Genomic DNA, 23,720 nt, shown 5'->3' with positions numbered 1-23,720 from the left:
ACTCTAGGCACACATGTTCAAGTCCAAGTATTCTTTGGTTTTTGGTTTGTTTTGTTTTTTGTTTTTTGAGATGGAGTCTCGCTCTGTCAGCCAGGCTGGAGTGTACTGGTGCCATGTCGGCTCACTGCAACCTCTGCCTCCCAGGTTCAAGCAATTCTCCTGCCTCGCCCTCCTGAGTAGCTGGATTACAGGCACCTGCCACCTCGCCCGGCTAGGTTTTTTTTTTTTTTTTTTTCAGTTGAGACGGGGTTTCACCTGTTGGCCAGGCTGGTCTTGCACTCTTGAACTCAGGTGATCCACCTGCCTCAGCCTCCCAGCGTGAGCCACCATGGCTGGCCAAATTCAAGTATTCCTATCACTAACACTTATTGTATGTTTATACGTTGAGCACTGTGGGAAGCAGTCTGCATGCACCATTTAAATTCTCACAACCCAATGAAGTAACTTGGAGTGATGTTACTTCCACTGTATAGACAGGAGTACACCAGTAAACCAGATCAGAAAGTTTAAGTGATTTCCCCAAACCACACAACATATATATGTATATATAAATTTCCTTCTCTCTCTCTTTCTTTCTTTCTTTCTTTCTCTTTCTTTCTTTCTTTCTTTCTTTCTCTTTCTTTCTCTTTCTTTCTCTCTCTCTCTCTCTCCCCCACTCCCCTGCTTCCCTCCCTCCTGTTCCCTCCCTCTTCCTTTCCTATCCTGTCCTGTCCTGTCCTGTCCTTTCTTTCCAGGGTCTCACTGTATCACCCAGGTTGCAGTGCAGTGGCATGATCATAGCTCATTCGAACTCTTGGGCTCCAGCCATCTTCCTGCCTTAGCCTCCTGAGAAGGTAGGACTACAGATGCGGGCCACCATGCCTGACTAACCTTTTTTTTTTTTTTTTTAGAAATGGGAGTCTTGCTATTTCCTTCCTTCCTTCCTTCTTTCCTTCCTCCCTCCCTCCCTCCCTTTCTTTCTGTCTCACTGTATCACCCAGGCTGGAGTGCAGTGGCGTGATCATAGCTCACTGCAGCCTTGAACTCTTGGGCTTAAGCCATCCTCCTGCCTTAGCCTCCTGAGGAGGTAAGACTACAGGCGTGGGCCACCATGGCTAATCTTTTTTTTTTTTTTTTAGAAATGGGGGTCTTGCTGTGTTATTCAGGCTGGTCCCAAACTTCTAGTCTTAAGCCAACCTCTTGTCTTGGCCTCTCGAAGTGCTGTGATTGAGTTTCTTTATCACTCTACAATTCTGCCTCCTTTAAGCAAAGACCTATTGTCAGGATTGGTTCTTTGGTATTCCTTTTCCAACAGTTGCCCAAAGCCCTAAAAGAATTCTTACCCAGCTGTTTGAAACAGTGGAAAGACCTCAGAAGTGTGACCAACAAGTCAGGCAAAGCCATAAGAGAGCTGCCAGAATTCAACTGGATGTCATTTTAATAACCCTAAGAATTAATTATCCTAACAGATTGAAAGAATGCAGGATTCTATCAATCAAGTTCAAATGTCTTTGGAGAGAACCAGAAAAAAAATACATACACACACACACACACACACATATATGTATACGTATATACACAAATATACATCTATCTATGTATCTATCTATGTATGTATGTATGTATCTATCTATCTATCTACAAAACCTAATTGGGTGAAGTATGCAGTCCAGGGGAGTGGGGTGGGGGTGCTGCAGGCTTCTGTGAAGAGATGAAGAAACTCGATAAAGTAGAATGTGAACTGGGGACATGGACTGTGAGACACATCATCTGAAGGGCATTGATAGCGCCACTATAAATAGAACTAAGCATGTTCCAGCAGCATTGCTGGCAGGAAGGCAGTCAGCTTCCCAGACACCACCTCTGGGCGTTACCATGACTCATGGGAATGACAGCTCTTTTGTGGGTGCAGTGGGTTGAATGGTGGCTCCTAAAAAATTTACCTCCAAATCCCTGGAACTTGTGCATGTTACTTTATTTGGAAAATTGATCTTTGCAGATGTAATGAAGTTAAGAATCTTAATATAAGATTATCCTGGAATACCTGACTGGGCCCTAAATCCAATGACAACTGTCCTTATAAGAAAAGCGGAGACTCGTGAAGGCAAAGGTGCTGTGAACATGAAGCTGGAGATAGCAGTGATGTGGCCACAAGCCAAGGAAGCCCGGGGATGCCAACAGCCACCAAAAGCTGGAAGAGGCAGGGAGGGATTCCCCTCTAGAGACTCCTGAGGGTCATGGCCCTGCTGACAACTTGATTTCGGACTCCCAGCCTCCAAAATGGTGAGCGAATAAATTTCTGTTGTTTGAAGCCACCAGGTTTATGATGATTTGTTACAGCAGCCCAGAGAAACTAATACAGTACAGTGGGTAAGTATCACTCAACCCTAGGCTGATTTCAGTTCAAGTATGGATGTGTAATTTCCTTAAAATTAACCTGTTGTTTATTAATACTTTATGTGAGATAGAAGAACATATTTGGTATCTCACATGCATATAATGTTTAAGACATTTGGCCTAATATTAAAATGAACAGATTTTAGATTCCAATTTATAATGTGTGAATAATTGATTTAGATTTAAAGTTATAATTTTACTAAGTTTATATAGATCATTGAAATATTTAAAGGAACTTAAAGTTAACCCTATTCATGAGTTTGATGGATTCTCTGTTAAGTACTCAGAAAGATTATGTTAGTTTAATCAGAAAATGGAAGTAATTTTAAAAGAAATGGAATATATTGATTTGTAAATTCAGTTTAAAATGCTTGAGGATGTTAAATTAGCTAAGCTTATAAATAGGATCACATATTATTCAAAGGCCCTTAACACAGTTCTTGAAAATGTGACAGACCATATACAATATACAAGAAACAATAAGATTTTATGCAGAACATAAAAGCTTTGGGAAAAATAGGGCTTCTTAATCTGTAACTTTACTAAATTTAATATTAACTTTAAAAAAGCAACATTAACCTCTGAATAGTATTTTCTGCCCTCAAAACCACTCAAGGGCACCAAAAAAGCTCATATTGAATAGAAGCAACATAAAAGAAACTTTCTAATTATTCCATCCTTCAGGAATAGGGCCAAGGGAGGTGGTCAGGAGAAATGAAGCACTGTCTGGACGGTGTGAAGGTGATCTATGCTGTGGTCAGAACAGCAGAAGGCCATGAACTTTGTGGCGAGTGCCTTTGTTCTGAGTCAAAGTGTTCCTTGGCACATGAAGGAACATCAGGTCCAAAGGCTTGTAGTGACTGAACAGATAACGTGAATTCCATCAAAGCTTGACTTCTGCTCATCCCTACCTCTCCTCCCGAAGATAGTACGGTGAGTGTGGCATCCAGGCAAACATCTGATTTTCTGTTTCTTCTGTTCAATTGAGGAACCAACTCTGCTCCTACAGAGATAACCACGGAATGATTATTTTGAAATGGTAACCATTTCTGGCTTTAGTACTTTAGTTCCCATTTATTGCTGTCTGTATCCTTGGTTTCCTTCTGTGTGGTTGCTGGTCCTAAAATCTCCATTTGCTCCCAAGTTGGTCGATCGGTCAGGCCCTTTCTCCCTTGAATGTGGCCAGTCTGTGACTTTAATTTCAACTAACACAATATGCCAAATGTGATAGGATGTCCGTTCTGGGTTGTATTACCCAAGACAGAAGCTTACAGAACTTAAATATTCACCTTGCTGGGAGACCCTGTGCCATATTGTGAGCACAGAGAGGAAAGGTGGCAAGGAATTGAGAGCAGCCAACAGCTGACAGCCAGGAAGAATCTGAGGCCACAAGGTGCTGAATGCTGTCAACAACCACATGAGCTTGGAAGCATATTCTTCCCCAGGCAAGCTGAGGAATGAGAACCCAGCCACGACTGGCACTTGATTGCAGCTTGCTGGTGAGACCCTGACACACAGGACCCAGCTAAACATACCTGGACTCCTAACCCACTGAAACTGTGAGGAAATAAATGCATGTTCTTTTAAGCTGCTGATTAAGTTGTTATGCAGCAATAGATAATTAATACTTAATTATCTAATTAATACGTATTAATATTTTGGCAACATACACTATGTTCCTAAGGTACCTTGGAAAATCCTCAGAACTATGTGTTGCAAATGGCAATGCTGTGGTACAATGGAGTCTCCTAAACACTGATAATGGGTGAGGCCATCACTTTGCAAAACAATTTGACATGAGCTAGTACAGGTGAGACTGCTCGTCTCCTGTGACTCCTAGAAATATGCCCTAGGAAAACTCTTGCACATGGTACCAGGTAACAAATTGGAGGCAGCATTGTATTAACAACAAACTGAACACAACCCAAGTGTTCACCAACTGGAGAATGGACAAATCAATTGTGATTCTTCATAAAACAGCTATAGCACTGCAAATGAAGCCCTCTTCATTAGAAGAGGCTTTCCTCTTGAAGCCACTGACCATGTCTTATTCATCTGTGAGTTTTCTCATCTGCAAAATAGGATAATAATTGTGCCTACTGCTTAGGGCTACAAATTAGACACTTTAAGTCATGAGCTTAACACTGTGCCTGACATTTAGTAAGTAAGTGCTCATTAAAGGCTACCTTTAAATCTCCAGGACTTCACACAGTACCTGGCACATACTTTATAAATATTAATTGGATAAATGATTAAATGCAAGGATTGATGCAGAAGGCCAGTACATCAACACCTCATGTCAAAAGAAAAAGTGTCCGAAGTTATCATCCCTCAAGGTCTACCAAACTTGTAGAAAACAGACGTCCCAGGATGACAGAGCAAACCCAGGCAGAAGCTGGCCTCTTTAAGGGTGTGTCTGCTAGAGGCTGCTTCTTGGTTCTGCCCACTCTGGGCACCAGGTACTTGACTGGAATAGATAATAGATATGCGGATTTCGGCCAAATGCAGTGGCTCACACCTGTAATCCCAGCACTTTGGGAGGCCGAGATGGGCAGATCACTTGAGGTCAGGAGTTGGCAACCAGCCTGGCCAACATGGTGAAACCCTGTCTCTACTCAAAATACAAAAATCAGCTGGGCGTGATGGTGCATGCCTGTAATCCCAGCTACTCAGGAGGCTCACTTGAACCTTGGAGGGCAGAGGTTGCAGTGAGATGAGATCACCCCATTGCACTCCAGCCTGGGCAACAGAGCAAGACTCCATCTCAAAAGAGAAAGAAAAGAAAAGAAAAAGTAATGTGGATTTCACCCAGGGTTCTTTAAATCTGGGGCTTTATGAACCCATACCTTGTGTTAAGAACAATAAACAATGTACATACCTATAGACAATGAAAAATATACAATAATCGGCAGATCCTGATATGACTTTTTGGTTCCATCATTTGAAGGATCAGATAATGATAATAACATTCAATGCTGCATTTGCTCTTTCTCTCATTCACTATGGCTTCATGCATTCCACCCACAAAGATTTATTGGGGACAATCCTATGCCAGTCACTGGGTTAAGACCTGGAATACCACAGTGAGCTCAACAGGCCTGTTCACTCTCCTCGGGCTTGCTTAAAGACAGATCTGGTCTGAACCTCTTCTGCATGTGCTGAGCAGACCATAGCCTCCCTGCTAGCTGTTTGTGCTCTGCTGGAATGTCTTGCTGTTGTTGCTGGGTCCTTATATCCTCTGCAAAGTCTTTATCCTTTGCTTGTGTACTTGCTTCAAGAAGATTCTTTAGGTCTTGAGCCTTGACATCAAGTAAATTTTGAGAAAGGCTTTTCTGCCTCCAGGGAGCTCCTTCCCATGGGGCTGGCAAGTGATGTTGCAACTAATTGCCTCTTTCACCTGGGTGTTCATGTTTTCTTTTCTGATGTTTTCTCTGAGGGATGTGAGCTGGGCAGGTAGGAGGGACTTTTGTGGTTAAAAGGTCTTTTATGGCTTGGAACACAAGCTTAAACTAGATCCCACAATGAATAACACCCCACACTTGCAGACACTGTGAAAGGTAGATAGTGGGTATCTGACCGAGCGTATTCCATCAGCAGCTCCGAGTATTAGAGTGGGGTGAGCTGATCGCCAACACAGCACAGAGAGAGAGAAGAAAGCCCAGCTACAAACCATTTGACATATCCCCACATGGCCAGGGATGATCAGCTACTGACACTCCAGTCTAATCTACAGCTACTGCTTATTTTTTTCAGCAAAAGCTTTGGATCCACCAAGTGGAATTATAAACTATGAGATTTGCTTTAATGTTTTCTTTTTAAATAAAACAATACAATGAGCAGCCATGATCCTACCACCCAACATAAGAAATAGAATATTATAAATATCACTGAAGCTCTCTCTGAGTCGGGTTGCCAAATTTAGCCAAAAACAAACAACAGTGAGAAAAGATGCCCAACTAACTTTGAGTTTCAGATAAACAATGCATAATTGTTTAGTATAAGTATGTTCCATGCAATATCTGGGACATACTTACACTAAAAAATGTATTCATTGTTTAAATTCAAAGTTACCTGGGCCTCCTGTATGTTATCAGGCAACATTACCTGTGAGACCCTCATGAGTCACAGCCCAGTGGCTCCTTCCTGACAGACAACCATTACCCTAAAGTTGGCTTTATCATTCCTTTGCTGTTGTTGATAGTCTTACACATTTATATGTGTCAATAAACAAAATATTGTATTCCTTGCTTGTTTTGCAAGCTTATTAAAATATCATATTTCATGAATTTTCCTCTCAACATTTTATATCTGACATTCCATTTCACTGCTGATTCATTTATTTTCACTGCTATAGCTGTTTTATGAAGAATCACATTGATTTGTCCATTCTCTAGTTGGTGAACACTTGGGTTGTGTTCAGTTTATTGTTAATACGGTGCTGCCTCCAACTTGTTACCTGGTGCTCATGTGCAAGAGTTTTCCTAGGGCATATGCCTAGGAGTCATAGGAGACACGCAGTCTCAGCTATACTAGCTCATGTCAAATTGTTTTGCAAAGTGATTGCATCACCCATTATCACTGTTTAGGAGCCCTTGTTGTACCACAAACTTGTCAACACTTAAAACTGTCAGGTTTTAAATTTGTACCAATCTGGTGGGCATAAAACTATCTCTCACTGTGGTTTCATTTTTCTTTTTCTTGGTTACTTATGAAATTAAGATACATTTTGTATATTGATTTACCATTTATGTTTTCTTTGCTGTGAAAAATCTTTTCATTCCTATTGGCCATTTTCTATTGGGTTGTTTGTATTTTTTTCTTACTAATTTTTAGGAATTCTTTGTGGATTCTCAATACTAATCTTTCATTAATTATATGCATGAAAAATATGCCCTCTAGATTTTTGACTGGTCTTTTACTTTCTTTATGGTGTCTTTAGATAAAAATTAGAAATCTTTTATTTGAATTTCTTTAATTTATCAATATTTTCTTTTATGGTTTGTATTTTCTGAGTGTTGTTTAGAAAATACTCTCTCAGCCAAAGTCACAAAAATATTCTTCTATATTGACATTTAAACATGTTAAAGTTTTTCCTTTTACATTTAAGTCTTCATTTTACCTGGACTTCATTTTATAAATGGTATAAGGGAGAAATCCAGTATCTTTTTTTTCCAATATGGATAAACTCTTTTTCCCTTACTATGTATTGAACAGTTCATTCTCTACCATGCTTTCTACCCCAGTCCCACACCTCAGCCACTATGCAATGCCTCTAGATAAGTCTTCATATATTCATGGATTCATTTTGGGGGTCACTATTCTTTCCTCTGGTCTATTTGTTTATCCCTCTTCCAATACCACATTATCTTATTTACATATATTTATCATGACTCACATGAATTACATAGATTTGCCACAAATTGCAGGTCAACCCCTACCTCTACCCCATCTCTCTCTCTCTCTCCTCTCTCTCTCTCTCTCTCTCTCTCACACACACACACACACACACGCACACACACATACCTTGTTGTTATTCCTCAAAAGCATCTTGACTATTTGTAGGCTTTTACTCTTCCATGTAAATTTCAGAATCAGATAATAAGGTTCACGATAGGCCGGGCGCGGTGGCTCAAGCCTGTAATCCCAGCACTTTGGGAGGCCGAGACGGGCGGATCACGAGGTCAGGAGATCGAGACCATCCTGGCTAACACGGTGAAACCCCGTCTCTACTAAAAAATACAAAAAACTAGCCTGGCGAGGTGGCGGGCGCCTGTAGTCCCAGCTATTCGGGAGGCTGAGGCAGGAGAATGGCATGAACCTGGGAGGCGGAGCTTGCAGTGAGCTGAGATCACGCCACTGCACTCCAGCCTGGGGGACAGAGCAAGACTCCATCTCAAAAAAAAAAGAAGAAAAAACACTCCAGCTTAAAAAAAAAAAAAAAAAAGCAAGCACTCTGTCCTCCTATATAACCAGCATACACCCATCAAATCAGGAAGTGGACATTGGTATAAAACACTAGCATCCAATCCACAGAGCCCATTCCTATCTCATCAGTTATTCCCCAAATGTCTCTTCTACCTGTCTGATCTAGGATTCATGTTACATTTAGTTACCAGATCTCTTCTGGAATGGTTCCTCAAACTTTCCCTGTTCCTAAAGTGCTTGCAGTTGTATAGATCCTACATGCTGTAGGATGACTCCCAACCTGGGTGTATTGGGTATTTCTTCACAACCTGACTGAGGTCATGTGTTCTTGGCAGGAATCCTTTAGAAATGAAACTCGGCTCTTCTTAGCTTCTTACAACAGAAGGCACATGGTGCCAACCCATCCCACCACTGGGATATTGACCTCAATCACCTGGTTATGTTGGTGTCTGCCAGATTTCTCCACCTTAAATTTTTCCTTTGAAATGTATTGGTATTTGTGGGGAAGTAGTCTAAGGTTATGCAAATAGTCTGTTCCTCATTAAACCTCTACCTACAGACTTACCATATATTGATGACGTCTGCCTGAATCAGCCATTTCTATGAATGTTACCAAATGCTGATTCCTTTTTTTTTTTTCTTTTTAAGACAAGGTCTCACTCTGTTGCCCAGGCTGGAGTGCAGTGGCATGATCTTGGCTCACTGCAGCCTCAACCTCCTGGGCTCTAGTGATCCTCCTGCCTCAGCCCCCCAAGTTGATGGAACTACAGGTGTGCACCACCACACCTGGCTTTTTTGTTTTTTTTTGTATGTTTTGTAGAGATGGGATTCACCATGGTTCCCAAGTTGGTCTCGAACTCCTGAGCTCAAGTGGTCTGCCTGCCTTGGCCTCCCAAAGTGCTGGGATTACAGGCATGAGCCCCCACTCAGCCTCAAATGGTGATTCTTTATTGCCACCACTCTTTCTACGTTTGTGAGTTGTTGTTCTACTATAAGGAAGACTTTCTTTTTCTGTCATGTTTTTATTAAGAAGTATTCATGGATTCCTTATGTATTCAATAAGTTGAAGTCTCATGATTGTTTTTTATTTTAATGCTCAAGTTGTGCTCAGTTTGGCCAATGGGAACCCTTTGGAGCTGGCTCCTGTGTCCTTTTAACACATCCCTATCATTCATTGAGCATTTCATTATTTTCTGGTGCCACCAGATGATCTGGGCTCATCCTGTACTTTCCTTGACCTAGTTAGGCCTCCCTTTTAGTAGAGAATGGTACTTTTGTCTTATTTATATTTTATATATTTAAGGCATACAACATGATATTTTCATGTATTTATCTTAATAAAAGATATAATGAAGTGATTACTACAGTTAAGCAAATGGACATGCCCATCATCTCATATAGTTACCTTTCTTGTGTTTGTGATAAGAGTACCTAAAATCTACTCTCTTAGCAAATTAGCTGAATACGATATTTGTAATTTTAATTTTTTTATAGACAGAGCCTTGCTCTGTCCTACAGGCTGGAGTGCAGTGGCGTGATCATAGCTCTCTGTTGCCTCGACTCGAGCAGTCCTCCTGCCTCAGCCTCCCAAGTAGCTAGGACTCCAGGTGCTCACCACCATTCCTGGCTAATTTAAAAATGTTTTTTAGAGAAGGAATCTTGCTATGTTGCCCAGGCTGGCCTCCAACTCCAGCCTCGAATCATCCTCCTGCCTTGGCATCCCAAGTGCTGGGATTACAGGTGTGAGCTACCACACTCGGCCTCAATACAGTATTAGTAACTGTAGTCCTTGTGTTTTACATTAGTGGAAGCAGGGAAAAAGGGAAGATGTAGATTAAAAGGTACAAAGTTGCAGTTATGTAGGATGAATAAGTCTTGAGATCTAATATACAATATGAGAATTGTATTTAGACACCAATACATGGAAGGTTGATGTGCCCATTGTTACTGAGGTATTGTTGCTTCTAGATCTTTCAGAGGACAGAGCTAGGAAATATATGTGTATATGTGTACACACATTTATAAATTTTTCTATATTAGGCTGTGTATTATAAAATCATGATTCATACTTATACCTACAACTTCAATCTAACACCCAAAGAGCTTTCTGTTCTTCACCCTTTATGCTTGTACATATCTTCTCTGGCAGTTAGAAAACCTGACTCTCATTATCTTCAATATTTTTGCTTATTTGCTTAAAGTAACCAGTCTTCCAATGTGAAGGTCATCCTGCCTCCTCTGTGCCCACCACCTTTGCCACTGCCTCTTGTCCTTGGCTGCCAGGCCTGCTAGCCTGTGTCTCTATGTAGCTTAATCGTCAGTCTCCAGTCCCTCTAGCTCACAGCTCTGTGTGGCTTCCCAGCCATAGCTTATGCCTCTGTGTACCTCACCAAGGTCCCCGGCCTCACGTTGCATTCCCAGCTACATGCAGATTGCTCAGTTCTGGGGAAGGAAGAAAAGAGAAGGGAAAGGAAGAGAGAAGATAGGAATGGAAGGAAAGCAAAGATAGGAATAGTGTATATATTTTAAACTCTTTTATTATACATTGCCAAATTGCCTTCCCCCAAGTTCTATTGGTTTACATTCTCACCAACATGCTACGAGGGTACTATTTTCCCCACATTCTTGCCAATACTGAATAATAGCCACTTGTTTAAATGTTGTCAATATGATAGCACTCCACTTTTAGCTCTGTTACAGCTCTGCCACACTTAACCCTGTATTATATGTCTCATCTCACCCTCTAGGTCAGGATTTCTCAACCTTAGCACTACTGACATTTTGGACTGGATACTTCTCTGTTATGGAGAGCTGGCCTGTGCATTGTAGCATGTGCAGCAGCATTCCTGGCCTCTGCCCAGTAGATGCCAATAGTACCCACCCTCTAAAGTCATAACTAATGCAGATGTCTCCAGATATTGCCAGGAATCCCTGGGAGGATGAGAGGATTGGCCCTGGCTGCTCTAGATAATGAGTTTCCTGGGGGAATTTTACATCTTTATACATGTCTTCATGCACCTCTGTCTTTGACTTACATATGGTGAACAGTGAGGGAACGTTAGCTGGACAGGGATGAGAGGAATAAAAGGTTACGTAGAATCCACTACAACAGGACCAGTGGAACTTGTTCATTGCAAGTATGCAACTCTCCACAAATGCAAATTCCAGGAACATCCAACAGAGGGAAGTGAAGAGGAATGTCAGCAAGATTACCTTTCCATGGATTGCTATCAGGTGATTACTTGTCTTTCTGAGTTCATTTTTGCCCCTATTTCGTATAGACAGACAATGAGGTCTGTGGCCTGTTTCAGCTGATATAGTCTATTTTGCTGAGGGGGAAAGTAGAATGCTTTAGGAGAAGATGAGAAGATGTTAATTAACGTCATTTAACGTTGTAGAGGTAAACTGAGTTTCTTTAGAGCTTTCTCTGAAGCAGGCAAACTGACTAATGGTTGCTAATTTCTATGATGTATTTAGAGTTTTACTCTGATATTTTCATTTGATTATATGGAATTTCCTCCATGAACACTTACCAAAAATTCTAAGGAGAGATGTGCTTCAAGATTTTTATTGACATTTACCACAATCATTATGTTAGAAATGCAAAATGCTTGTTCCCCAGTGCCACAAAGAAATAGCACTTGAACATAAATTTAATTCTCTTAGCAAGGCAATTTTTACTTTCTGCAGAAAGGGTACACTCACCAGCAGTCTTACCACAAGAGTACACCGAACGAAGGAAAAGCAGACTTATTTATCCCTTACGCATTTGGGTTGTCCTCACTGCTGTGTCCTGCCTGCATCCATGGCTAGAGCCGAACCTCACAGTCTAAGCCGATACCCGATTTGCTAACAACCTAAAACTTTTTTAATTAGGTAAAGGCAAGGGAGAGCAAAGGAAAAGAGGAAATTGCTTGCGAAAGATTTAAAGAAGTAATAACATTTCCAAATAAGAAGGGGCATAGGCTGTGAGCTGGAACATACCTGTGAGCAAGTCCAACAGCTACATAGGATAGGGCTTAACAAAGTTATTAACACAAAGCAAGGAGGCTTGAAGAAAGTTTTTAAAAGAAACTATTGTTTCTAACATTTATGATTTATTCTTTAACAAGAAGGGAAACTTTGAAGAGGAAACTTTTTACTTTCCGCAATTGTATTTCTTGTAGTTTCAGTAAATGTTTGCAAAAGGCATTAATGTTATTATGGAGAACAAATCTACATCTTTCGTTTCTCTGGGGGTCAGGTGGCAGAGGCTTTGCTTCCAAAAAGAGGCTCCAATGGTCAGTATTGTTTAAAAAAAAAAAAAAAAAAAAGGCCCTGGGCCAGAAGGATGAGAGCTGGTCAGGGTGAATCAGTCGCCGATTTCTAGATTTCTTCTCTGTTAAATGGAGAATGCGTTCACTGGTATATCAGTGAATGTGTTTTGATGGATTACCCCAAGATCCTGATGGAGTGGTTTAGAGGAAGTATGGTAATATAGTAAGAATGTTAAACATTAGGTTTTCAACCCAGCTGGCTAAACCCCTCTTTCCTGATTGTACACATTCATCTGGGACTCTGGGACTAAAAGGTAGTGAAAAACACCAGCTAGTGACTGACTAGAGTGGTAGAGGAGAGAAGCCTTGGTTTGGGGGTGTTATTGTGGTGACTCACCCATTGTGACGGAAAGGATTCTTCCTGTGGTCTCCCCTCCCAGTATTCTCTGTTGGGGTCCCTTTTCCCCAACCTTTTGGGAATGAGCTCACCCTGGAACTCAGTGGACTTTCTCTGACTCCTCTAGACCTTGGAGTGGACCGGGGCTTTACATTTGCTATGTCATTCACTTTGTCCCAATAATCTGACAAGTTAGATCTTGTCTCTCTTTTACAAAAAAGGAAATTGAAGCTCCATTTTTCAGGTCCCATTGATAATAACAATAATTAAATTAGAACTGTTTGTTAGGGGCTATTCCAAGCACCTTCTTTAAATCTCCTAACAGCCTTAGGAAGAAGTTACCCTTATTATCCTGATTTGTAGATGAGGAAATTAAGATAGAGAAGATAACTAACTTATTGGTAAGCAAGGCTTTAAAGTCAGGCTTGCTAGCTCCAGGGCCATGCCCTTTTGCATGTGAATATCCACTTTTTTCTAGCACCATTTTTTTTGTTGTTATACTTTTAAGTTCTAGGGTATGTGTGCACAACATGCAGGTTTGTTATATATGCATAGCACCATTTGTCGAAGAGACTGTCTTTTCTCCATTGTGAATTCTTGGCGCTCTTGTCAAAGATCGGTTGATTATGTATGTGTGGGTTTATTTTTGGGCTCGGTAGTCTTTTCCATTGGTCTATATGTCAGACTTTATGCCAGTACCATACTACCATACATAGCTTGTAGTATGCTTTAAAATCAGGAAGTGTGAGGCCTCCAGCTTTGTTCTTCTTCCTCATGATTGTTTTAGCTATTCAGGGACCTTTGTAGTTCCAGATGAATTTTAGGATTTTTTTTTATATTTCTGTAAAAATGTCATTCAGATTTTTATAGGGATTGCATTGAATCTATAGAATGCTTTGGGTAGTATGGACATTTTCACATTATTGAGTCTTCTAATTCATGAACATGAAATGTATTTACTTTTATTTGTGTCTTTAAAAATTTCCTTATCAGTGTTTTATAGTTTTCAGTGCGTAAGTCTTTTGCCCTTCTGATTAAATTTATTTCTCAGAGTTTTATTCTTTTTTTTTTTTTTTTTTTTGAGACGGAGTCTGACTCTGTCGCCCAGGCTGGAGTGCGGTGGCCGGATCTCAGCTCACTGCAAGCTCCGCCTCCCAGGTTCACGCCATTCTCCTGCCTCCGCCTCCCAAGTAGCTGGGACTACAGGCGCCCGCCTCGTCGCCCGGCTAGTTTTTTGTATTCTTTAGTAAGACGGGGTTTCACCGTATTAGCCAGGATGGTCTTGATCTCCTGACCTGTGATCCGCCCGTCTCGGCCTCCCAAAGGCCGAGGCTGACGCAGGAGAATCACTTGAGCCCAGGACGCAGAGGTTGCAGTGAGCAGAGATCATGTGACTGCACTCCAGCCTGGGTAACAGAGACAGACTGTCTTAAAAAAAAAAAAAAAAAAGAAATGATAAAATTGTCTTCCTTCTCTAATCTGTTAATATAAGGAACTGCATTAATTAATTTTATAATGTTAACCCAGCTTTGCATTCCTGGGATAAACCCAACTTAGTGTGATGGTTTTTTTTTTTCATACCCTGCTGTATTTGGTTGATAATGGTTTGCTTAGAATTTTGGCAACTTTGCCTATGAATAAGATTGGCCAACAATTTTCCTTTCTAGTACTATTTAATTTGATTTTAGGATAATGTTATACTGATCTCAGGATGAAAAGGAAGAATTTAAGAATGATGTAAAAGGATGTTAAATCAAGTTTCAATCGAAGCACCAAGATTCAAAAAATATAAACTTCCAAAGTGAAATGTTAGACCAAGATTGCCTTTCCAAAGGAAATATCTAGGAATCATTCCTTCACACTAACAACTTCTTGCCCTCTCAAGCAAATAAATGTCTATAAAGTTGAGTTTAATGGAGATTTGAAGAAGATTTCTTTGGAAAGCATTGCTAGTATTAACTGAGCCAACTGAGAACGGATTCAATTTTTCCCCGTGGAAAGCTCCACATGTGTCCTCTCCACCTAGGCAGGTCAGTGGACTTGTGTCTGGCTCCCATCTAGAACACAGAAGGCAAGAAAAGGATGGGCTAGTTGGTTTGGTGATGGATTGAAAGAAAGATGCTGCTGGGCTTGAATCAGCTTGTAATCTCCAAATTTGCCTGGACAAAGCAGTACGATGGTTTCCTTGGCTCATATGTGGCTAGATATGCACAAAAAGCCGGGAATTGGGTCATCATAGATGAACTCAGAGTCAGGTCAGTTGGAGAGGTGAACGGGTTTCATTACAGCATGAGCTAGAGCTGGATACTGCTTTCCTTGGCAGTAAGGGGTAGTAAGTAAGCAACTTCCAAAACACAGTGCATTCATTCAGATCAAAGAAAATCAGCAGTGATAGGGTAAGAAAATAGGTTATCCAAAGTACACATGAAAGCATTCCATGAGAGAAGGAATCAGCTTCAAATACCTTGCTGATTCAGGGAGAGCAAGGCACTCTTGAACCAGTATCAGTTAAGTGAGGACTTTCTGCCTCTCTTCCTTCCCCATCTCCCAAACCTGAAGAGGATCAGAAACAGCAGTAAATGGATGGGGATGTATGAGTTATTAATTGTCTTTCAGCTCACTCCACCCTTTTATTCCCTGCTTTTTGGTGCTCGGGGAGGAACCCTGGAAATCATTTTTCTGCTTTGCCAGCTATTCTCTGTTGGTGTCTGCCAACTGGGGTGCTAGAGGGAAACTCAAAGGCTAGAGGAGCAGAAGGAATGTGCTCCTCCTGGTTGCTTCCTGTGGACTTCCTTTCGGCTCATAGTTCTTGTGAGTGTCACTCCAGCACTGCACCTTCACTGCATTGGTGGTAGTTCCTTCCATAGCAGCAGCTGATCCAGTTTGCCGTTTCTACCAAACTTGCAGGACCAGACTTGTCACATTCACCCCTTTAACCTGAGACATGACTATGTGCTGGCCAGTGCCTCCTCTTCAGAGTCCAGGCCCCAGCCTCCCCAGGCTGCTCTTCTGAGTTGAGACAGTCAGTCATCACCCGTTCCTCAGGGTCAGGGTTTCAGCTCACCAGGATCCTTTGTCTCAGCTTTTAGATTTCAAGAATTCCAATCTCTTCCTTTTATTTCTTCAGCCCTGGGAATGATAGTCATTTCCTCAAATGATTGCTTATGACACCTTAGCATTCTCTTCTTCTCTCTTGTATTACCTGTTTAGTAGCTTTACATTTAGTTAATAATTCTTTATATTAAATTTTTTCTCAAATAACTGGTGTGTTTTCTGTCCCTTGACTAGGGGAGGGTGATTGACAAGGTGAGAGAGAAAAAAGGAAGACGTGTATTTTATGTCTTTTCCCCAAACAGGTGGCCTCCCTGCCACAGCCTTTAGCTGGGGAAAAGAAGGTAGAGTGAAGAGAAGTCTTAACTTTTAAATTGAAAGCCTGGCTTTTCAGGAGTTGAACAATGAGAACACATGGACACAGGAAGGGGAATATCACACACTGGTGCCTGTTCGGGGATGGAGGGCTAGGGGAGGGATTGCCTTAGGAGAAATACCTAATGTAGATGACAGGTTGATGGGTGCAGCAAACCACTATGGCACATGTATACCTATGTAACAAACCTGCACGTTCTGCACATGTATCCCAGAACTTAAAGTATAATTAAAAAAAAAAAAAAAAAAGGAAGAAAGCCTGTCTTTTTATGTCAAGTTACTAATTTAAGTCTGGGTTTGTGTCTGAAAGTGAATAAAGGCAATTCCATTACTCAATAACAACTATAAAAGTGAATATTTTATAGTTATTTTATATAGGGCTTGCCTGAGTTTTCATCCAATGACAGGGGAAGGATTGCCTTCAATGAGAAGATTTCAAGGGGCCATAGGAGACAAAACTAATAACTTTCTGGATTATATCCCATGAATCCTGCTTCTTTAACATACTGGTATAAGCTTCAGCTATAATTGAAATGCCTTGTAAAACTCACAAATAAAACTCTCTAAGCTTAGGATTTATTTTGTGGGAAGATTTTTACCGCTGATTATGCAGGCTTTCTATTTCTTTTTTGGTCAGTTTCGGCAAATTATATTTTTCTAGGAATTTGTCCATTTAATGAACATTTTCAAACTTATTGGATAAGGTTTTTCATTTTATATTTCTATTATCTTTTTGATCATTTGTATTCTACTTTCCCTGCTAATATTATTTGTGCCTTATCTCTTTACATATATTTTTAGTTTCCTTATACAGTCTTTCCAGAAGTTAGTCTCTTCAAAATGTTAATTTTTGGCTTTGTTGATTGTCCTTATTGTATCTGTTATCTAATTTAAGGTTATTTCCTTCTTTTTATTTTCTTTGGGAATTTTCTATTTTCTTTCTACTTTCTTATGTTTGATGCTTAGCTTATTAATTTTAAGTTTAAAGTAGCATTTTTTCCCCAAATAAACATTCAAACCTATACATTTGTATTTATACATACTTAGGAGAACCCATTGCTGTCCTCTACCACAGCTGATTTCTCACCTGCATCACTTGGTCTGAATAAATGCACTGTAAACTGCACATTTTTAGTGTAGTTGTCATACAGTTCTTAGTTTTTTATATTTTGCTGTACAACTTCTTTTTGACCCGTGAGTTAAGTAATGTTTTCTTTTAATTTTAAAACTCTCTATTTGAAGCATAATATAGAAAATGTAAATATACACATTTAATACAGAAAAGTGTATGTGTTATAAGTGAATAGTTTGAAAAACTTTTATAAACTATACACACCTGTGCATCTACACATTAGAATTTAAACACAGAAGTCGGGCACGGTGGCTCATGCCTGTAATCCCAGCACTTTGGGAGACCGAGGTGGGTGGATCACGAAGTCAGAAGTTGGAGACCAGCCTGGCTAACATGGTGAACCGCGTCCCTACTAAAAATACAAAAGTTAGCCAGACATGGTGGTGCATGCTTGTAATCCCAGCTACTCGGGAGGCTGAGGCAGGAGAATCGCTTGAACCCAGGAGGTGGAGGTTGCAGTGAGCTGAGACCATGCTACTGCACTCCAGCCTGGGTGACAGAGAGAGACTCCATCTAAAAAAAAAAAAAAAAAAAAAAGAGTTTAAACACAGAGACATGAGCACTTTTGTTTTTGTTTTTGTTGAGGTGAAATTTACATTTAAGTCTTCATTTTACCTGGACTTTATTTCATAAATGGTATAAGGGAGAAATCCAGTATCATAGTACATAGCATAAAGCCAACTGTATTAAAATATACAATTCACACTTTAGTGGCATTTAGTACATGCACAATGTTATGTAACTACCACCTCTATCCAGTTCTAACACATTTTCATCACGCCAAAAGAAAACCCTCTACTCATTAAGCAGTAATTCCCCTCTCCTCCCAGCCCGTTGTAACCACCAGTCTGCTTTCTGTCTCTATGGATTTTTAAGTGATGTGTTTTAAATTTCTAAATGTACGAAGATTTTTAATTATAATTTTAACTTGTTTCTAACTTAATTGTGTTGTGGTCTTATGATACTTATTCTGTGAATTTGTTAAGATTTTATATTTGCTTTATGCCCTAATTCACAATTAGTTTTTGTAAAGGTAACATGTGATTTTTCAAAAGAATATTTATTCCTCAGTGGTTGAGTGCAGTGCTCTACATAAGTCTTTTATATCAAACTTGTTAATCACCTTGTTCAAATCTTTATAACTTTACTGAATTTTTTGGCTGTTCGATCTATCAATTACTAAGAAAGACAAGTTAAAGCTCCCACTCTGATCACAAATTTGTCAATTACTACTTGAAGTACTGTCAGTTTTTGCTTAGTGATAGACTTTTCAGATAACACAGAGGGGTGCTAATCAAAGCAGAAACTTCAGGTGTGCTAAACATGCAAAAAGACCATCAGCTGTGTCAGTTTCTTTCTGCCATATTAGCCTAGTTTGGTCAAAGTCTTCCCAGAATAAGGAAGCCCCAGTTCTTGCATTCTCTCCCCTTCTCTTTTCCTTCTTCCCGTTCCAGAAACGCATATGAGTGAAATCAAAAGAATGGTCTCAGAAGATGCTGAATAAAAATACTCTAGATTCTTGGAATTTCCTTATTTTATTTCAGCAGTGGAGCTGAAAATATCTTTAAATTATTGTTTCACTAATTACCATAGAACTTCATAATTTCCCATTTTCCACAAGGGTCACTGTGCACCAAGGGTGGTGCTGAACTGAGCATAGGCTGAATACTGTTGGCATCTCATGTTTGCTATGCTGCCTCTTCATCAGGCACTGAATGATGAATTGAGACTCAGTCCACTGGCGGGGAAAGGCTCCTATCATCCCACAGCTGAATTCACTCTGTTTACTGCTACTTTAGCTAGAACAAGAAAGAGAAGCATATGTGGTGAGTTATTGAACTTAGTTCAGCATCTTTATTCCTCATTACTTTCTACATCTAATTCAGTTGCTAATTGAAATAATTATTGTCTTTACCTGGTAGCAAAATTCTGTTTTGCTCGTAAGACAGGCTGACTGATGTGCTTTGAAAAAGCAGCAAAACATCTTTCACCATGCTTGGATTCATTTCCCTTAGCAGATGATTTCAGTAACTTCACATCATTTTTCATCTGGCAAGTCAACAGAAGCTAAGTTTTGAGATAAATAAAGCTTGTTCCTTGGAGTGGAACAATGCCATGGAAGGTGAAACAACTTCATTTTCCATGCAGACAGCAGGCCCGTCTCGTACTTGCAGAGAGGTGCCTGGATTTACTCAAATCAACTTGTGGTGCTCATACTAATTGGTTGTTTGAAATGGGCTGTCCAGCTGGCAGCTTTCAGGGCCACTGGCATGGCCCTGGGGTTGCTGATTCATTTTTCTCCCCAAGACTGAATGGCCTATTACTTGACCGCGAGCAAGAAGCCAATGTAGTCTGCCTCAACTTGTTGCGAGTGATACCCAAGAAGAGGGCCGGCTCTCCAGGGCCTCTCCTGACCTTTGGAAGAGTCATATGCACCTTAGCATAATAAATGCCTGGAGAACCGGTGCTGCATCTGGAACCCTGGAGCCTGGAGGTCAGAGAAGTTCACGAGGTTTCCTGGGCCAGTGTATAGTGGGAAGCAGAGATCCAGTGATTAGCTGGGGTGTGTGAACCAGTCAGACAGTGTAGTCTATAGTCCTTTGGGCTCATTACCCACCTCATGAACCTATGTCTTGCCCATTTTCCTGATGTGGTGGCAAAGACAAGGATTGTGGGGCAGATTATCACTTGCCGAGTATTGTGGTGATTAACACTTTAATACTTATAGAGCCCTTCTAATATTGAGTTAATCTAGATCTATTTATTGAATATCTATGACATACTAGAAATAGTGCTGGATTCTTTGAAGGATATAAACATACAAATCTAACAAGATCCCTGTCTTCAAAGTCCTAACAGTCTAATTAGGCAGCCAAGATATTAACGCAAAACATGAAAGAATAATACCAAAGTAATTAACATTAAAAACTGCCAAATTCATTTCTCACACTAGATAAATTTCTCTCTATCCTCAGAGGTATAAATAACCTGAATCTTTGGCAGAACTATCCTGTTAATCATAACGAACATAGACAATATTATTGAGAACTTACTATATAGGCAGGGCACTTTTAAGCACTTTACTCATTATTTTATTCAATCTTCAGAAAAATTAAAATGTAGCAGAAATCTCAAAGAGTGAGGCATGATCCAGGTTTAAAACTAGACATTACAATAGACACCCCTTTTGAACGTCAGCCTTGGCCTACCTTGTGCCCAAGCCTGAAGTTGATTCTTTCCTGTGCTGTAACATGTTGCTTACTGCATTTCAGAAGTTGATCCAGGATGTCATATTATGATACTGGTCCATAAGTGTACAAAGAGGACTGGGTACTGGGATGTGCAGAGGTGTGTTCATGATGGTAAGAGTGCACTGTAGCAGTTAAGGGCAGGAGGTGGGAATAAACTCTTGTTTGTAGGCAAGGTTTGTGGAGAAAGCTTTTCAATAGAGTTCAAAAGGTCTGTTTACAGATTAGGAACTAAGGTAGAGACTGAACATGTCACCCTGTAAACTTTCGACCAAGTATCTCAAGATTAGCTGTCTAGTTAGCCCATTTGTTGGCTGAAGGAGCACCATGGTTATAATATGGCTGGTATGAGACTGTGATCTTAGAGGGCAACTCTTCAGAGTTCTCAGGAGGCTTCCTTAGGATAGTGGAATAATGAGCAAAGAAGATGTGAAGCTGACTATGTCACTCTTTTGCTTCAAACTCTTGTAGGGTAAGGTCTTATAAATTAAGAGCCTGGCACTCAAGGCTCTCCTCAGCTTCGGGCTTCAGACCCTCTTCAGTGCCATCAACCCCCACAGGCCAGCGTTCGTGCACTGGTAGCACTGACTGCTGGCTACCTGCTCCATCCATCAGCTCAGTATGTGTGCTGACCACCTACTGTGCGCCAAGCACTGTGCTCACCTTGGAGGCTCGTGCCACGGTGTCCCATGCCCACCACTCTCCAGTCCTGGGGAACCTGCCACATGTCTGCCAAGGCCAACCTCAGGCTTCCTTCCCTTCCAGGAGGCCTAGGCTGAGTTCCAGCCCCTCTGTACTTCCATTTGTTGGAATAATGCCTCTGGGTATGACTTACTCCCTAGTCTGCTCCTTAAGAGTGGAAACATGTCTTTTTCATTTTGGATCCCCAGCACCTGGCATAGGGCTTGGCACATAGTAGGTGTTCAATAGACATTTGTTGAACTGAGCTGAAGAGGAAAGTTTGGTTGGGGTCATAGGAGAGGGTCATGTATGCAAGGTCCCCTGGGAGAGGTGGGGGTGGGGTAAGATGGGGCAGGATAAGTGTTAAGTGACTTAAGTGTTTGTTCCCTGGGGAGGAGGGAGAGACACAGATTACCTGGCTTCCCTTTTCTGGTCAGAAGAAACTTGGCTTCCTGTGGGCTCATGTCCATGCGCACCAGAGACATGTCCTACTGGAGAGGGTGTATGTGGACTCAGGCCCAGCCCCTCCCTCCCACATGGAGGGGAGAGTAAAAGTGAGACCTGCATCTACCAAAGATAAGGATGTGGACATAGGACAGAGGGAGGTTTGAGTCACAACCCAAGATGCTATGGCTGGTCGTGTGACGAATTGGTTAGTGATCGTTGTCAGGAAGCCCCGTGTGAAAACTGGAGGGGTAAACACCCCCCAAAACCGGGTGGCCCACTATCTGCCAGTAGCTAGCACTAACAATCACAATGAGAATGATAGAACACTGCCTCCTCTTCTAAGTGCTTTATGTATACATTTAACAGGAATTGCAAGGGAAGAATTGGTCCACGTCTATGAAAGGAGGCCTCTGAAACATGCTGACTTCACAGAGGAGAAGGAATGAGCTCAATTTCAGGCACCTCCTCGGGGGCGGTCAAGAGCAGAATGAAGGAGAACAGGTATGGCCCTAGGTTGGCCTTAAAGAATTAGAGAAGTTGCTGGTGCCTCGCCCCCAACCTGGCCCGACAGCAGAGCGTCCGCTAGGGGGAGCCGTGGAGATCCGATTTCCTCTATGCGGCCTTTGCTCCTGTATACTCCAGGGAGCTCCGGGCAGGCCCCTGTGGAATGGCCCCGCCGAGCTGTCGCCCCTGGAATCTGCCATTCAGGATTATGCTCCCTGCTGGGAGAAGTATAAATATGGATGGAGCATGGCATCTTTAAACATGGCACAAGAGTACAGGAACAACCAAGTCCAAATGATAATATTTTGAAACGCCACAGGGAGCCTCTGCTGCTGTTCAGTTAGAATTGCTTCTCTTTCATGTGATTAAAGAAGCCCTTGTGGGTTTTTTCTTTTCCTTAGAGACATACCATGGTTTCTCCCCTCCCACTACAGCACTGAACGATTGTTAAGGTTTCTAAGTGCACTCCATTTACATTTCCTACTCATTCTCTAAGTGAAAGGCAAGCTAAAACACATTAATGAGCTTCCTGATCACTGCAACCCTTGAGAAATTAATTAATGACAATGCAGCCACACTTAACATTCCTCCTCCTTTCTGAGTTTGGAGAGCGGGAGGAGCTGCGCTTTAATCCACGCCCAACCAAGAGCCACTATGTGTCTTTAGCCAAGGAGTTGATTTGCCAGGACACATTTCAGATTGCCTTGCCTAGAGAAAAGCCATTCCCTGAATAATTAAGTGGCAGCATGTTTTTCATCGTCTGGAATTTTTTTACCCTAAATTAGGTGGTTTAAGCTGGCAGATGTTGGCTATGTCTTGTTTCTTTTCTTTTCTCTTTTTAAAGGAAGCAAGTGTCAAGCACCAGCATTTACCTGGCCCTTCCCTAATAATAATAATAGTCAACACTTGAATGTTGCTTGTCAGGGACTGTTCCAACTGCTCTGTCTCTTTCCCTCTCTCTGTGTGTCCATATTATTAAATCTCACAATAACCTTGGGGTAGGTGGTATTATTATCCCCTGTTTACAAAGAGTGAAGAAGAGGAACAAGACATATCCGAGGATCTACCAGCTAAAACTACCTAATTTGGGACTTTAAAAAATTCCTAAGCCATGAAAAAAGATGCTGTCACTAAAGATCATACAGTGAGAAAGTGGCAGAGCCACGATCTGAACTCAAAGGGACTGGCTCAGAATCCGTGCCTTAGCCAGTGATTTACATCTACAGCCACCCATATGTACATTTGTATCTTGAGTTGTTTTTCTTTTTTAATCTGTGTTTATTTTATTATTTATTTTTTTATTGTATATATTTAAGGTATACAACATG

The 23,720-nt window shown here is 41.1% G+C and overlaps 1 long non-coding RNA gene across 1 annotated transcript; it reads left to right on the top strand.

Moving 5' to 3' along the window:
* Window positions 1-1,846: 1,846 nt before the first annotated feature.
* On the top strand, window positions 1,847-22,480 carry LOC117092175. The gene is made up of 3 exons (XR_004440660.1): window positions 1,847-2,262; window positions 3,061-3,309; window positions 22,255-22,480. It is a non-coding gene; the product is annotated as an uncharacterized LOC117092175 (long non-coding RNA).
* Window positions 22,481-23,720: the final 1,240 nt, after the last annotated feature.

The sequence above is a fragment of the Trachypithecus francoisi genome, unplaced genomic scaffold, assembly GCF_009764315.1.
Source record: "Trachypithecus francoisi isolate TF-2019V2 unplaced genomic scaffold, Tfra_2.0 Lachesis_group12, whole genome shotgun sequence".
Classification (NCBI taxonomy): domain Eukaryota; kingdom Metazoa; phylum Chordata; class Mammalia; order Primates; family Cercopithecidae; genus Trachypithecus; species Trachypithecus francoisi.
The sequence above is the reverse complement of the archived record's forward strand: the minus strand, read 5'-3'. Positions and strand labels throughout refer to the sequence as shown.